The sequence below is a fragment of the Lissotriton vulgaris genome, chromosome 9 (genome assembly GCF_964263255.1).
Source record: "Lissotriton vulgaris chromosome 9, aLisVul1.2, whole genome shotgun sequence".
Lineage (NCBI taxonomy): Eukaryota > Metazoa > Chordata > Amphibia > Caudata > Salamandridae > Lissotriton > Lissotriton vulgaris.
Window position 1 is genome coordinate 248,293,130 of NC_141697.1, and position 16,992 is coordinate 248,310,121.

At 49.4% G+C, this 16,992-nt stretch overlaps 1 protein-coding gene across 3 annotated transcripts in view; it reads left to right on the top strand.

Moving 5' to 3' along the window:
• The window catches only part of FBXO34 (F-box protein 34), a 197,222-nt gene that overhangs the window by 64,869 nt on the left and 115,361 nt on the right, over positions 1-16,992 (top strand). The window contains exon 1 of one of the 3 annotated variants that reach the window (XM_086937444.1): positions 4,202-4,332. The exons of the other annotated variants lie outside the window; for them this stretch is intronic. The gene's annotated coding sequence lies outside the window, so the exon portion shown is untranslated. Of the gene's footprint in view, positions 1-4,201; positions 4,333-16,992 lie in introns of those variants that run through there. 3 annotated transcript variants of the gene reach the window in all.

Genomic DNA, 16,992 nt, shown 5'->3' on the forward strand with positions numbered 1-16,992 from the left:
CTCTTAATAGCGAGTGGGAGAGTAGATTTCTTGAGGCCTGGTATATTGAGAGACCCAGTCCTCGTCGCCTCTGACCATTGAAAACTGGACAATTGTGCACAGCATCGGGCACAATCCGTAAGTGGTTCCCTGCTCCACTGGAAAGGGGTTAGACAGCACTGCATTCACTCAGACCCGAGCCCACCGGTCAATATATACTAAGGTGAGATTTCGCAAAAAATTTTTGCGTCAAATTCTCTCTTCTGCAATGTCTGGTGTTTTATTGGCCAGTGAACTGTTGAAGGCCTTTTCTAACCGACTCGTTGTTTTGTTTGAAAAAAGTCTATCCCCACATCGGTTTTTGTGTGTTTTAATGATTGTGCTCGGGTGACGTTATTTTTTTAATGTTGAGGTTTGTACCTGCACAGGTTCCTTACAGAACTGCCAGATGGATAAGGGTGCTATATACTGCGCTCTTTGAGCAAATTGAGTTTGATGGTGATAGTTACGATAAGGTGCTGAAAACCTTTTAAGCAATATATAGAAAATAGCACACCTGATCACAGGCCACAGGTTGCACAGTCAAAGCTCCGTTAGCGATGCCTATTTGGGGTGTTGCTTTACGGTCTTGTACAAAACATTTTAATTGGAGGCACAGGGAGGAAGAATGCAGAAGAGTAGGAAAGGACATGCATTTTATTCTATACACTGTCCCTTTTGAAAACTTTGTGCATAATCAATAGTGAGGTTAGATATATGAATTTTGAGGTATGGTTAGATTGAGAGAAGTTACATTGTTGCTATTATTGTGTTGGTCTGAATGTTTTCAGTATGCTCTTTCTGAATATAATAAAAGGGGATGGGTGGGGGTGAGGCAATAATAAACATCATTGGGTTTTGTAGAGCGTGGGTTGTCACCCCGGGGGTCACCAGGCACTGGAAGGGTTGTTCGAGCCTCGGTCGTACTGTTGTGGTCAGAGACTAGTTTTGAGCTGCTTCCTGAAGTTCTTCAGAGATGGGGAGGTGCTCTGGTGTTAGGGGAGGTCGTTCCAGGACTTGGCTGCGAGGTATGAGAAGGAACGGCCTCCCCATCAGCTATGAGTGATGTGGGCAAAGGCGAGGGTGTAGATTGGAGCTCTTTGGTCAGTTGGTGGAATGCCAGGTGGCAGTAGATGTAGGTGGGTCCGGTTTGTGGAGGTTTCGTAGGCATGCCAAAGGAGTTTGAAGAGTCCTCTTTCCTGGACAGGGAGCAAGTGCAGAGCTCCGAGTAGAGGGGTGATGCTGGTTCTTCGAGGGAGGTTGAAGATGAGTCTCTCTGCAGAGTCCTGGATTGTTTGTAGGTGATTCAGGAGCTGTTTGGTGGTTCCGACGTAGTGCATTGCCTAGGTTGAATTGGCTGTAAATGAGGGCTTGGTGGATAAGGTCTATAGCTAAGTCAGACTATTGACATCCGCAATTTCAGGTCTGAAAGAATTCATATGTGCCACCCCATTTGATTAACCAAAATTACAACCCATAAACCAAAATGAGGCAAAAATAATCAAAAGCTCATGTCCTTTTATTTAGTGATGATATTTTCAGTATTGTTTGTGTTATAAATCTCTTGTTTGAATTACATAGAATGTCATAATTGAAAATTCGTATCAAAAGTTGATATTTGCTCAGATATTCATTATATAGAAAATAGAAGACAGGACAAACAAAACAGACAAAGGTTGATGGAGGCAAGGCGGTTGGTGAGACTAAGTGCGTTTCGGCGTTATCACCTTCATCAGGCCACCGCCTTATTGCACTGAAAACTGATAGGAAATGCGAATGTCTGCTCCAAGTACGGATGAAATGACAGTCAACGGCACGTAAAAAGTTATCGGTCTCCCAAACGATTATCTTTAGTTTACTAAGTGCACGCAGAATTCATCATGGATAATTGATTTGTGTCCCAATAATAATAAAGGTATGGAGGTTATCAGGGCAAAGGCCATCTGAAAAAAGATTTGGGCGTAAGTGAGGATCCTCTAGATGGAGATAGTGCTGTGGGCTTCTTATGTTGTGTCGATAAGCTGCAGGAGACGGGTACTCTTGAACGGAAGATGGCCTCTCTATATATGTTGCATGTGGAAAGATATGATGGAGATAGGCTCTGTGTCTTCCAAAAATTCTACGGCACCGACTCTAATGGATAAGGGAGAGCCCACACCACATTTAACCCGTGAGTTCAGGAATGCACGTGTGGATGAAAAAGTTCCGTTCTGCACCGATCGTCTGCGTAGAATACAAGGACTGTCACAAACCAGGTGGCGGTAGATGTAGGCGGGTCCGGATTTGTGGAGGTTTCGTAGGCATGCCAAAGGAGTTTGAAGAGTCCTCTTTCCTGGACAGGGAGCAAGTGCAGAGCTCAGAGTAGAGGGGTGATGCTGGTTCTTCGAGGGAGGTTGAAGATGAGTCTTTCTACAGGGTTCTGGATTGTTTGGAGGTGATTCAGAAGCTGTTTGGTGGTTCCGACGGTGCATTGCTAGGTTGAATTGGCTGTAAATGATTGCTTAGGTGCCAGGCTTCCCTGTAGAGATGGGGATCCATTGGAAGATCTTGTGGAGCACACTAAGGATGTGGAAGCCGGCAGGAGAGCACATTGATCTGTTGCTTCAGTGTGAGATCGGTGTCAACGATGATTCCAGGGTTGCATGCGTGGTTAGTGGGAGTGGGCGCGAGGCCCAGTTTGGGGGCCACCAGGTGATGTTCCAGGGGGAAGGCTTGTTCTCCAAGATGACCTCTGTTTTGTCTGAGTTGAGCTTTATGCAGTTGGTCTTCATCCAGGTGCCGATATCAGTCATGGTGTTTTGGACGTTTACTCTTTTAGTGTCAACATCTTCTGTGAGGGATAGGATGAGCGGAGTGTCGCTGGAGACTGTTGAGTCCATGGTTTTGGGCAAAGTTTGCCAGTGGCGTCATGTAGATGTTGAAGAGGGTGGGGGCTAAGAAAGGAGCCGTGGTGGACGCCACATAGGATGTCTTTGGGTGCGGAGAAGGGTGGAAGGTGGAACCTCAAGGTAAGACCGGAGAGGAAGGGGGGGATCCAGTCATGTGCGTAGCCCTGGATGCTGATGGGATGGGGTCTGGTTACAAGGGTGTGTTGGGAGTCAATTTTGAAGGCTGCTGATAGGTTAAGGAGGATGAGGGCGGCTGTTATGCCTGGGTCGAGGAGGCGTCTGATGCTGCAATCAGGGCGGTTTCAGTGCTGTGGTTGGGCCAGAAGCCTGATTGGGAAGGGTCGAGCAGGTTTTTCTCAGGGTAGTCCTTGAGCTGTCGGTTGAAGTCTTTCTATGACTTTTGCAGGGAAGGGGAGAAGCGAGATTGGGCTGTCGTTTTTCAGTTCGTTGGGGTTGGAGGCGTGTTTCTTCAGGTGTGGCTTGACCTCCATGTGCTTCAGGATGTTGTGGACGGTGGCTGTGGTGATTTTTTGTTGTTGTTGAGTTCTGTGAAGAAGCCTCCAATAACTTGTCCTACTAAGTTTTAAATGTGGTGTGGGCAGGGTCCGAGGGGGGTCAGGAGTGAATGGAGTTCATGATGGGAGATGCTGTCTTCGGTAGAGAGTTGCTTCCAGTCAGAGATTCTGTCTGGGGTGGGAGGTGTAGGTTTGGTTGCGGTTGGGGTTGAGGAAGGTGGGTTGAAGGTCGAAGTTGCTGTAGATGTCGAAGCTCTTTTGGTGAAGAAAGTCTGATAGTGTCGCAGAGGGCTTGGGAGGGGCAGATTGGGAGGGGCAGATTGTGTTCTCCGTGGCGGAAGGACAGGAGAATTCACTGACTATGCTGAAAAGTTCCTTGGTGCAGTTGGTGCTTTTGCCTCGATGCGGCTGGTGAGGGCTTCTTTCCTGCTGTCTCTGAGATGGTTATGATAACTCTTGAGAGCGCCAGCGTCTCCAACTTCTTACAGTGACGCTTGAGGGTTAGTAGCTCTCGGGTGAGCCATCTGGCTTACTTGGCAGATCTGTTGATGGTGGTGTTCTTCCGTGGGGGGAGGGCGATGGTGTTGGATGTTGTGGAGATCCAGTTGGTGAAGTTTTGGACATGGAGTTCGAGGGAACTGGTGTCTAGCTTCTTTGAAGGTATTGGTGCAGAGGGGTTCTGTGACTTTGCCCCAGTTGTGATGAGGGAGGGTGGGGTGTCTCGCTGGGGCTTCTTGCGGGCCATCAATGGTGAAGTGGATGATGCTGTTGTCTCTCCAGGTCAGCTCGGTGTTGTGAGAATTTGACCCTGCCGGTGATGGAGAAGAAGGGATCCAGTGTGTGTCCTGCTAAGCGTGTGAGGGTGGCGACCAGTTGAGAGGCCAGTGACGCCCATGTTTTCAAGAAGCCAGGTAAAGTTGGTGTCATTCGGGTCTTCAAGGTGGAAGTTCAGGTCTCCCAGGAAGATGTAGTGTTTGGAGACTGCAAAAGCTGGGACGATGGCCAGGAGGGTCTGTGGGCTGTGTTTCCAATGATCGTGGTTTTGGTCTCTGGTTTGGTCTGGAAGTTAAGGTGTTCTATGATGGACGTAGTGTCATCGTATGAGGCAGTGCAGATGCACATGGCAATGTTATTGTGCACAGTCTTGTACTTCTATGACATCTACTGCAAAAGCAGCAGACTGTTTCAGGGATTGGCGAAGTGCTATCTGCCTTATGAAATTACGTCCACTCCTACATCTGGAGTACTCCAATTTTACAATATACAAACAACCATTTACAATGCAATGGTCTCTGCATTATTAAAGGTAGAGCGATTGGCATTGCTCATGACTTTTTATTTATTGTTTTTTAATCGTAAATAAATGGCATTGTCATTTACAATGCAATAGCTTAATCGCTCGCAAATGCATGACGGCACCACACTGGCTGTACTGGATCCGGCCATCGCCGCTGCGGTCAAAGAGGAGGAAAGTGTCCTTGTACTCTGCAGAGGAAAGCAAGCGGAGAGTCAACACGCCTCATAGGACCGCAGTTACAATGCGAGAACGAAAGGAGTATAGGGAGTGGATCGTTAGGCGCAGAAAGAAACTAGGCAGCAAAGCACTGAAAGAAAATATGGAAAACATTAGGAGAAATGTTGTATCAAGTGTCATCTCACTAAGATATTTAAGTGATTGTCCATGATGAGTCCTTCGCCAAATCCAGTCTCCTGCGGCAAACAGACAGCCCAAGACTGTGAATCAAATAGGTTGCTGTGAAGGACTCGTATGCAGCCAACAGTTAGGAACCTTACCTGTACATGCGTTTTCCAAACCTCAATCTGGCCCACCCAGTGTTCTCTGTCCTAGAATTAAATCACTTAAATCAAAGGCAAGTGTCTAGCCTAAATAGTTAAGTGGTGGGGGTGGAGGCATGCATAGTTGAGAGGAAGTGTCCCCAAATATTACAGAATTTGCACACAGCTCGCGCAGCTCTCGCAGCCCACACAACAGGGGGCAGGAATGCAAGCACACCGGAACAAGGGGCAGCAAGCACAACGAGGGAACAGGGGGCAGGAAAGTAAGCACATCAAGGGAACCGGCACAAACAGGGGGCAGAGCTAAGAAAAAGCGAGCACAAACAGGGGGACGGAATGCAAGCACACCGGAACAGCAACTAGCACGCGGAGCTGTCATACTAGGATATAAACAAGTGGCATGCAACGAGCAGATGTGGTCTGCAACAAGCCAATCCACTACTCTCTTCGACCAATGAGAGCTGCTTTGAGAAAGCTCGAGGGTGTAAACTGAGCGAGCTTCTTGAAAACATACCCTAAAAGGGCTACGCTGGAACCCTGGATAATGCCCTGCCCTGGACAAATAACTTCTAGTAACAACCACTCCACACCCACTTCCACCCACAGCTCTCCACCCCCTCACCGACCTGCGCTTCTCCACAGGTAGCAGTGCCTCTTCCATTCTGCCCTCCATGCCTGGACTCGGTTCACCCTCCTCCGCTTCCTGCTGCAGCCTCTTCACCCGTCCCCGAGGGAACCAGAGCGATTTGTCTGGGTGCCTGCTGCACTACCGACTGGTGTCAAGCCTGGGGGGACCAGTATATCTATCTTTTTTTCTCGCTGTGGCCTGCGCGCGAACAGCATCATAACTCGATACTGCTGCACACGCTTTATTCTTGCATTATCAGGGTCTGCACCCGGAGCTGCCGGCCACTTATCATTTTTTTGTCGCGGGAGCAGAGAGCCTCCTCTGCTGTTTGCCTGGAGCTGGGGGCCGTGTCTCGCGCCTCTGATCCCCCTCAGCCTTGGCATTCCAGGCGGGGATCGTGGTAGCTGGATGGGTGCCTGCATGGCAACTTGCTTCCTGCAACTTACCTCTGTGCAGACCTGGTGCAAAGGGGATGGGGCTAGTTTATCTGAGACCCGCGGGGAAAGGGAACCCCTATCATCCTAAACTGCTCTGCTGCGCGAGTGCGAGCACAAAGCCACACTGGGGGCGAGGCACCCTCCTCCATTCTCCCACCCGGGCAAACCGGGATCCCCAGCAGGTGGGCCAGAGTCAGGACCGCAGGGGAATGAGGGAAAGAACATGCCCCCGCTTGAAACCGACCCCACAGAATTGCAAGACCAGGGGGCATAGCGGCGTGCTGGATGGAGTAACTGGCCGCGGTGGGCACCGGAGTCTCTGAAGGGAAGGAGCCAAGCTCAAGCGCCTCCCGGCAACATGCCTGCACGGGCTGAGGCACTGGTGCTGGCCCCGCCACAGTAATAGTGCTACAGAGGGGCACTCGGACAGAATCAAGAGGGAGTCCCTATCGCTTGCTGCTCCCCCACCCCCAACATGCCCGTGCGTGCCTTTGGCCTGGTATCAGCGCAGCTGGCATGGTGGTGCAACGGAGGTGGAAGCCACGCGGCTCTCTGCCCCCACCCCCTCCAGGTCCACAGGTGGGCTGAGGCCCCGTGGTTGCCTCCATTAGCACTGCAGACGCCACCCCCATGCCTGCAGACTCGCTCCCCTCCCCGCAACACGCCTCCCAGGGGCTGATTACTTACCCTGGACGAACCTCACCACGTCTGAACACTTCTTCCTAAACTCCGCAATAGATTCCGCGATTATCCGGACAAGAACTGATTAAATGGTAATTTGCCCCTCTGCTTTTCTCAGGCTACGACATTGGGTGAGCATATTCGTTGTACTCCTACTTCCTTGCACCCACCTCCACGTGGCTCTGCTCGGGACCTTCAAAAACAAGACGATCCTCACCGACAGATGAAAAAAAAATGCCGGCCGCAAAGCTCCGCAAATTTCGGATTCGGGGCGTGGCTTAAAAGTCGAAACGGCACGAACACGCCCCCGAATCCGAAAAAGACGGAGCTACTTTGGAGGGACAGCTCTCTTCCAATGGCTGACCTCCGTTTAGGAAGCCAGCCAATGGAAGAGAGACCAAGAGAGAGGCGGGTTTAAGCACGCCACTGAAGATAATAAAATCTCCCGACTTCCGGCTGGCAAGACAGCCGGCGGTCCGAGACCTAAAAACAGAGTAGGGGGTGGTGGTGAGGGGGCTAAGCAAAATGAGGGAGAAGGGTAGGAAACACAACTGAAAGCGGGAGGAAGTCGGAAGATGGATGAAACAATGGAGAGCAAGAGGTTGAAAGAACTAAGCGGGAGGAGGGGAGGGTAGGGTGGTGGGTGAAAAAACAGCGAGGTTGAAAGAACAGAGAGTAGGGCGGGGGTGGTAGAAAGACAACGGAGAATGGGAGGAGGGCGTGCGGTGGATGTTAAACAACAAAGATCGGGAGGAGGGTTGGGGGTGGCTGAAACACATTGGATAGCGGGAGGAGTGTGGGAGGGTGGGTGAACACAAACAAGAGCGGGAGGGCCTGCAGACTCACTTTGAAGATGACTCTTACACAGTGAGACTTCTTTCACTTCCGGACTTCACCCTGGAGCAAAAGGAGTCCATTCCCTGGAGACATTTTTTAGTCCATCAGTAGTGACTAAATGTGGATCTTCCCAGGAGCAATAGGAGCTTATCCTCAGGAGGCACTGTTAACCACCAACAGCTACTTTATAGAGACCGCCCAGACGCGATGGGGCCTAACCCCAGGAGGCATTGTTAGATCAATCGTAATTACTGCATGGTATCTACTCTGGAATAGTAGGAGCCTGACGAAAGGGAGCACTCTGAAACCACTGTTAATTATTTTATGGAGTCCACCCAGGTGAAGTGCCAGCACAGACTCACAAGGCAGTGTTAGACTGGCAGTAACTTCTATAAGGTAGCCACCCAAAAGCACTACTGGCCCAACCCTTGAAGGCACTGCTAGGCCACAAGTAAAGTTTTGAGGGCATACCATGGAGAAATTCTCCTTAACTGCATGCACTGACTGGTTTCAATCGATGGTACCTGCAGGAGTAAGATGTTAGCTTAAGGGGAAAAGGAAGGGGGAAGAGATAAGTACCACGCTTCTTGCCAGAGGACCAGGTTTTCTGGCCCTAGGCCTTTTCCATGCCTTAACAAGTCCAAACAGGGAAGTGGCTCCAAGAAGCCACCCTTAACCGCTTTACCCTTTACCTGGTCAGGTGGACTTAACGCTCTGAATGGGGGAGGGGATTAAATATTGGCCTGATAGGGAAGGAAGGTGGGCAGACACTAATTGCAATCACTTTTATAGGAAGCATGAGTATAGTCCGGCCCTACATGTGGTCAAAAAGCAACCAAGGAACATACAAACTATGGATCGACATTAAACCCCAGTACATTAAAAACACAATGCAGTTCAAATCATTCCAGGACAGTTCAAATGGATGTGCAGTAACAGCTAGAGACATTGTATCCACATATTAAAAACAGCTCTTCCATTTGCAATCTCAGCATCAGTGTAACTCCAGATTGAGATTAATGATCCCACTTAATCTGTATAATAGAGCTCCATGCTCAGGTGGGGGCAGGGCGTCATGAGCACAAGGGTACCAGGACGCTGATCTGTGCTGCGCTGTCTCTCACTATTAAATGCCAATTGCCTGGAAAGAGAGAAGCCAATGGAGGAAGGAAACCAGTGCGGAAACTTAGACCAATGGTAATGGCTTCCAGGGAGAAGAAAGCGTAAGCCAGCCCCTCTAGGTGGGTTCAGAAGCATACACAAGAAACATTAGCGATGTACATAGATTAAGCTCTAATACATTAAAAACACTTTACAGTATGTATTAATCAGAGAACTTCAAAGTAATGTGCATAAACATCCAGAGGTACCCTTTCCACATAATAATAAACACAACCCTCATTTACCATCTCCGCATCAAAACCACTCCTCAATAAAATGCAAATCATCACTTCGTGTATTTAAAATCCATAAAATGCCTTAACGTGCTAATTGTGGGTTACCGAAACTCCATGCTCATGATGTGAGCAGACTGTCTTCAGTAAAATGGAAGAATTACTCTGCTCTTTCCTGCGCTGTCTATCCGATGGCTAGTAGAAGCTTGCTCAGCTAACCATAACTGGCCAATTTCAGGGCACTTAAGATTTTTTTGCAGGAACCATAAATTTATTTTAACTTTATTTTTATTGAATGTCAATATCTTATGAGCACAAGAAACGATAGTTTACAATTAAAGTTTTCTTTCATGGAATTTTGTTTTTCATGACATACTCCATACCCCTTTGTTCCATCCACCATTGCCTTTGCTCGTGTACAGTGAGGGTTGGTCGCACGACCAGGCTTTTGGCCAGGTCCTGCGACCATGCATTCAACTCACTCTGCACAAGGCTTTCATGTGCACATTGTGGCTTGGCTGCAGGCTTCAGCCCAACCTCTAACCCTCCATTGTACGAAACCACAGTGGTGTTGCTTAACCCTTTCGATGCTTATGACGAGCTCAGCTCGTCATGATGCACAGTTGAGCTGTGCTGATGACGAGCTGAGCTCGTCATGAATAAAGTAATAAAGCATTTTCCAGCACACAGCGGGAAAACGCCTAGCAGCCAAGGTGTTAAACATCCATGTATTTGGGCATTTTTAGCAGGCTCTGAATGGAGACCCCGAGCCAGCCCACAGGTTATTGAACTAGCTGTGTTTGGCATTTGAAGTTCTCAGCAGCTCTGGCGACATGGACCATACAGGGTTTATCTGGCACTGGCAATGCCCAATGGGCACCCAGGGAACATTCCTCATAACATTAAAAGTAATTCACAAGATAAAACCTAAGCAACCAAACTGGGTAGGCCACTGCTTATGGCACATTCTAGGAAAGTGCAAGTGCATTAAAGCGAATGCTTTGTTGAAAGATGTAAGGTTGCATTTGTTTTATTCTGAAGTTTCAACAAAATGGGAAATCATGCTGGGACAAGAAAATCTTACCCGGCTCCTACTTCACACACAGCACTGAAGGAAACATTTCAACATGCGCGCGTTGGGTGTGATATAAGGATCCATGTGATGTGTATGTTGTTTTGAGGTTCCTCTAACTGCCTTCCGGCAGCGCAGCCATCAGGGCCCACCTTCGACACCTGTGCTGGGACGGTTGGCGTCCTCGTCCTACGTCTACTGTAGTGCCGCCCAGATTACTGTTACCATTTGCATCCCAAATAACATTTTGAAACCTTGCAAAGGAACCAACGCCTCTGGGAAACCAGTTACTCTAGCCACCACCGAGAAATTCGCACCGGAGCCGCATCAAAGACCGTCCAAACATGGCGTTTCTGGCGTCGGCTTGCGTGCGTTTCAGACCTCGTTGTACTTCTGGAAGAGCACTGCGCGCGCCCCCGGTGCCATCGAAGGGACGAAAAAGAACAAAACTGGGAACTGCTGCCGAATTGGTGTCTATTTAGTGCTTGAAAAGCAAAATTAGAAATGCAGGCATTCGAGAAGTGCCGGTATTCTCCAAATAAAAGTATTACATCTCTAGTGAGAAGTGCCGGTATTGTCGAGCTCAAAATTAAACAAGGAAAAGCACCCTTACACACCCTGTCGCACATAAAGGCATCTTATTTCTAAATTACAATTAATTCAAGTTGATATTTTACTTGTAAGTGCCTTTTCTTCTAGATCGGGTTTCAGTTCTGCTCGATTGCAGTCTTGCGTCGTCTCAGCATAAATGAAACCGAAACCGAGCAAGAGGTGGGGCTTGTAGAGCTCACACGGAAATCACGGGCTGTAAAATGTCAACCTTTAGATCTCAGAAAGGCTGCTTGTTGGAATTACACAAAGCGACGAGCATAAGACTCACGATCTGTTCTGAAAGGTGTACATAAACAAGGGCAACCAGATAGTAAACAGGAGCATTAAGGGATAGTTACCTCATGTCCTCAAGCTGTTCTTCAGGCAAAATGGCAGCCGCAAAGCTCCGCAAATTTCGGATTCGGGGGCGTGGCTTAAAAGTGGAAAGAACACCACGAACACCCCCCCGAATCCGAAAAAGACGGAGCTTCTTTGGAGGGACGGCTCTCTTCCAATGGCTGGCCTCCGTTTAGGAAGCCAGCCAATGGAAGAGAGACCAAGAGAGGCGGGTTTAGGCACGCCACTGAAGATCATAAAATCTCCGACTTCCGGCTGGCAAGCCAGCCGTCGGTCTGAGACCTAAAAAGGCTTGATCGGATTATTACCAGGACATAGACAGTATTATCATGCTTAAGATATTAGTCATAAAATTGAGCCATTAAATTCGTCTGGGATGAGCAGTCAAAGACTCCAGGAGTATAAGCACAAATTACGGTGGCAGAGCTGCAATTAAAGATTTGGGAAAATATTTTTGCACGCGGTGGTGTATTCTACAAGAACGAAGATGAGAATACAAGCAATGGTGTTCTGTGAGACTGTATGGATTCAAAAGTTCACTAATAAAGAAAATGGACACGAGCATACATGTCTTTGAGCTATGGGGTTTGAAGTCTACCACGGCCAGTCAGGAAAACAAAAACTTACATTCTTGAACAAATCAAGCTCAAGCTTTTATTCACAGCTCAGATGGCCAGATAGAAACTCTCATACTTTAGATGCGGTGGGAAGACCCAAATCCCTGGAATAGACTGGTGCTTGGAAAGGTTTGTCCGTATGGTTGCTAGGAGTCCTCTTCCACTTAGTAGCACCAAAGTTAAAAAGAAAAATTCCTTTCATATGATGTGGACCATGAGTGGTACTAGCCAAAAGAAAGCTCTAAGTGATCCGTAACATACTGTGCTTGGGAGCGGTCAATGCATTGGCTAGAGACCGCCAGAAAGCAGTAGGAAAGATCTGTACTAACACTAATCCACTACCTCCCATGTACTATGTCCAGCTAGCTGGTTTATGAAGTAAACGGGTGGGCTGAGCAGTTGTGTGCATGAATGTGGGATGCTGAACCAATGTGTTAAGTACTCCTTCTTGGTAATTGCTGCACCCCAGTAAGAAGCTTTGCTATAGCTCGTAAAGCTTGTGATTGTTCCCAGCAGTTGGTATGAGCGCCATAAGTTCAGGATCCTTTATGAAGGTAAATCTGTATTGTCATCTGCCATTCTCCCCAGCATGCCGTGGGAAAATACGAGATGACTCTGGGAAGAGTTCGCTGGAGGTATTGGTAGCAGGAAGACACTGTTCACCTCTGAAATTTAGTGAGACGTTTTACATCCTGGGACTTTTTGAGAGGGGAGAAGGTTGTGGAGATGCCATTTTGAAATGTGGAACGTTTTCATAGTGTTACATCAACCCTAATACTCCTGAAGCCCTGTTTTACAGTGCAGGTTTTATGTAGATGCAGGGCTTTAAGTGGGATTAAAAAACTGGGGGGTCTCTCAAAAAGGCGTGGCAGTGTACTTAGGGGCGTGGCTTTAAAACACTTATGCTAAAAATCTGTGTTTAGCATAGTGTGCCGCCCGACTCTTATTTTGCTGTTTCTGCCATTGCATCCAGGTATGTGATACAACAAGTAACATCGTACCTACAACAAGTAAGGACTATTGGCTTTGTCAATTGTTATTAGTTGCATAAGACAAATAAGCTGCAACTATGGCTTGTTACATATAATATTGAAAACGTTTCCAATTAAAGCCCTGGTGAACCTACCACAATGTTGCTGCTCTTGCGTTTCAGAAAGAGAAGGGAAATGACTCTTTAAAAGGATTTCCCTTCACCCACAGCCCTCACCTAGCATGACGTCATGCCGTAACTTCTCTGCTAGTGAGAAGTGAGCAGTGTGCGCAGCGCACATCGATGGGCCTGCTCTCTCGTAATGGGTCTCTATCGGGCTGTTTTGCGCCGTGGCTCTTTTTTCCGGACTGGAGGGACAGCAAACTGCTGTCACTGCAGTCCGGAAAAAAACGTACCGTCTGTGCCAGGGCTCGAAACAGAGCCCGATAGAGACCCGTTATGAGGCCCCTTTTAAAACAAGCATTTGCAATGCAATAGGTCTCGCATTAGGAAAGTTTGAGCTATCGGTTTTGTAAATGACAAATTTTGTATTTATGCGTTTGGTTTGAAAATAGCTAAATTAATAGCTTTGTCATTTACAATGCTAATAGTTGTAGAGGGGAGAGGAGAGAGTGGCGAGTGGTGAGAGGGGAGAGGAGAGAGCGGGGACAGAAGAGAGTGGTGAGAGGAGAGAGGGGAGAGAGTGGTGTGAGAGGGGAGAGAGTGGTGTGAGAGGGGAGAGAGTGGTGTGAGAGGGGAGAGAGTGGTGTGAGAGGGGAGAGTGGTGTGAGAGAGGGGAGAGAGTGGTGTGAGAGGGGAGAGAGTGGTGAGAGAGGGGAGAGTGGTGAGAGAGGTGAGAGGGGAGAGTGGTGTGAGAGGGGCGCCGTCTCCTGAGCCCGCTCTTTAATCCGTGGCCTTAGTGGCTCAGTAAAGTGCCTCGAGGCCACAACAGGGTCATTCCAAGTGTTTACTCGAACACGTTTTTAAAGTGCTTGGGTTTGTGTAGCTCAACTGTTAATCGTGACTGGAGGCGAGGAAGTGTGTACCCCGAGGCCAGCAACATTCTTAAAAGGCCCGGTTTTGTGAACAGTGGAATGTGCGGCCTAGTGAGACAAATGAAATGCGGACCCCGGGCCCTCGAGAGACACACGTGAAATGTGGAGCCTTGGGACCTCGAGAGACACACGTGGTAAGCGCAGCTTCGGAGTCTCCTCTGCCATCACAAGGCTGCGCTCATCTCAGCTCAAGGGGTTTAGTGCCTGCTGCTGAGGTCTGTTTCCTGCCTGCTGAATGCTTTGTCCGCTCAGACTTTCATCATTCTGCGGTCGATAACATGCGCACTGCTGGGGTCTGTCTCTTTGCTGATGAAGGTTATGCCTGCTAAGCCTTTCATCATTCTGCGGTCGATAAGATGCGCACTGTTGGGGTTGGTGACGGTAGCTTGTGGCACGCACACACTGTAACTAATGACGTAGGCGGCCCGTACAGCCCCTGAGCACAGCTGGCATGACTGGTCCCGTGCTTGCTGAAGGCGTGCACTCAAGTGTTTTGCTTTTGGAGTTTTGGTATTTTTGACACAACCGATGGATGTTTATTTATTTATTGGCTTCTCTGTGGCGCTACTGCCTCCCTGTGCCAAAAGAGCCCACGTCAGGCAAGATGAAAGGCGTGCCACGGGTAGCGCCTCGGGTATCTGGAGAGGGGAGGCGCCCTCGCAGAGGTTCCAAAGTATTCACACTGTTCCCCTACAGTGCCCCACCCCGCCAAATTGCCCTCCCGGTGCCAAAAGCCTGAGCTGAGAGCCCACGTCAGACAAGATGAAAGGCGTGCCACTGGTAGCGCCTCGGGTGTCTGGACGGGGGAGTCACCCTCGCAGAGGTTCCAAGGTATTCACACTGCTCCCCCCCCCACACACTGCCCCCCTCCCTGCTGGGGGGGAGGGGGGCGCCTCTGCCAGGTGGTCTTGCACGTGGTACCTGGACACCCCACCCCCTGCCCAGATAATCCCCACTCAGCCCCACCGGGGGCTCACGGTGCCGTCTGCTGGGTGGGGGAGGGGGCAAGAAGGGGCGAGGAGGGGTGTCAGTAACCCAGCAATGAACGCCTCCTCTGAACCGAGGATGGGGTGTTTGAGGAAGGCAGGGCAGGAGGGCTATTAAAAGGCCTTTATGGGCTGTTAATGTCTACAGCTGAGCACACCTTTTATCTAATCCCCACCCCCCAGCCACTCTGAAATGTGCCGAGCACCGCAGCATGTGCAGCGCGTGAAACACTGCAGAGTCCTGATGGCAGCCGGACAAGTGGACAAGAGCTGCGAGGTGCTGTGCTGCAAAGGAGAGTACTGCGAGGCGCTGTGCCGAGGAGGTCTGCGAGGCGCTGTGCCGAGCGAGGAGGGCTGCGAGGCGCTGTGCCAAAGAGAGGAAGGCTGCGAGGTGCAGTGCCAGTGCCGAGATGGTGGACTGAGGACACACAGAGCCCCCTCTGTCCTTGTCATACTTCCTGCATCCGGGTTAGCAAAATCATTACAACCAAATCGGCTTAAACAACTACAAAAGGGGGAGGGTAGAGGGGAGCAAAATTCCATCACACATAGTGTGTCCCTCATATTTAAAGACATTCAATCCAGGGGAATTTGAGTTAACCGTAGCGCCATGGACATGTTGACAAGGAAATCGGCGAACCACACACTAGGGGGAATCTCGCTTTCGCCAATTGTAAAGCAATACACTATATCGGCCGTTGTGACAATGGTCTAAGTCAGTTTCTCGCCGCATTCTTACACAGTTATGAGGCATAACCTGAAGCAATCGTCCCTTTTAGGCCACATCATCACACAATTAGCAGGCATAACCTCAAATTAATAGTTAGCCGTGTCAAATCCAGGCAATAATACACCATGGCTTGTAGCAGTAATTATCGCATTTGCCTCGTAACTTTAAGTGGTAAACCAAGCATTCTCGAATTCCGCCAAATATAGCATACCGTGCAAATTCGGTATCCTCTGTTCCCTGTTCCGAAAAGGATTCTGAATTCATGGTCAACCCACCGCAATCTTTAAACTAGAGGAAATCGATGGTTACGGGCCGCTTTGGGTGGGAGGAGGCGGCCCGCGGCGACCCGGAAGCTCTTAGCCGGCCGGCCAATCCGGTCGCGGCCGACCGGAAGTCCCGCCTCCCGAGGTCCGCGAGCTGCTGGCGCATGGAGCGCCCTGCCGGTCCGGATCAGCCCGGGTCCCCAGGAGGGGGCCGGGGAGAAGGAGTGTGGCGCCTGTTGCGGGGCTCCTCGGACCTGAGGGAGCCCCGATTGTGAAGAGGAGACAAGACGCGCGAAGCGCGAGAGGAGCCCGCCGGAAGAGCGCAGTCGGTGAGTGGGGCCCAGGGCTGAAGTGAAGTGAAGTGAAGTGCGTGCGTGCCTGTGTGTATGCCTGGGAGGGGAGGGGGAGTGTGTGCGCGCGTGTGTGCGTGTGGGAATGTGTGTGCGCATGTGTGATTGAGAGAGAATGCGAGGTAGGGGATAGTGTGCCTGTATGTGTGTCGTATGCCTGCGTGTGCATGCGCGCGCCTGTGTGTGTGTGTGCGTGCATGCAGAGGGGTGGTGGCTGCCTGTGTGTGTGTGTGTGTGTGTGTGAGCAAGGGATTTCATTCGCGCATGCGCAGCTACCAGACGCTCGCTCCCGAGGTGAAATCTGACCTCGTCAAAGCGCGCGTCTGGTAGCTGTCCACATCCCTTAATACGGGCCACAAAAGGTCTGAAGCAGACACTCTCAATGCTCACGCATTGAGAGTAGGTCTGCTCGACCTAAAACTGCCGGTGCTCAGACCCCTGGAGACCCGGCCCACTTAAAGCTCTGCGTAGATGTATAATAGTTGGCCAGGGTCGTCTCCTGATAGTTTTCGAGATCACCTAAAAAAAAAAAAATCCTACACACCCATTTGTCTCAGATTACCTGTTGTATTATCAATCCAACATATATCTATTCCACTTTGGGTGTTTCGTCCTCCAAATAAAAGTAAATGCAGAACAGTTTAAACATTTTTTTTAGTACCGTTGTTTTTAATAGATTGCTCATTTAGGTTTAGTTACATTCAACGCAATAATCTATTAAATTGCGATAGTGCCTAGTTTGAATAGTTATCCTCAATAGTTTTTTTACCCCTAAAATATTTTGATTTTTCCAATGTGAAAGTCTT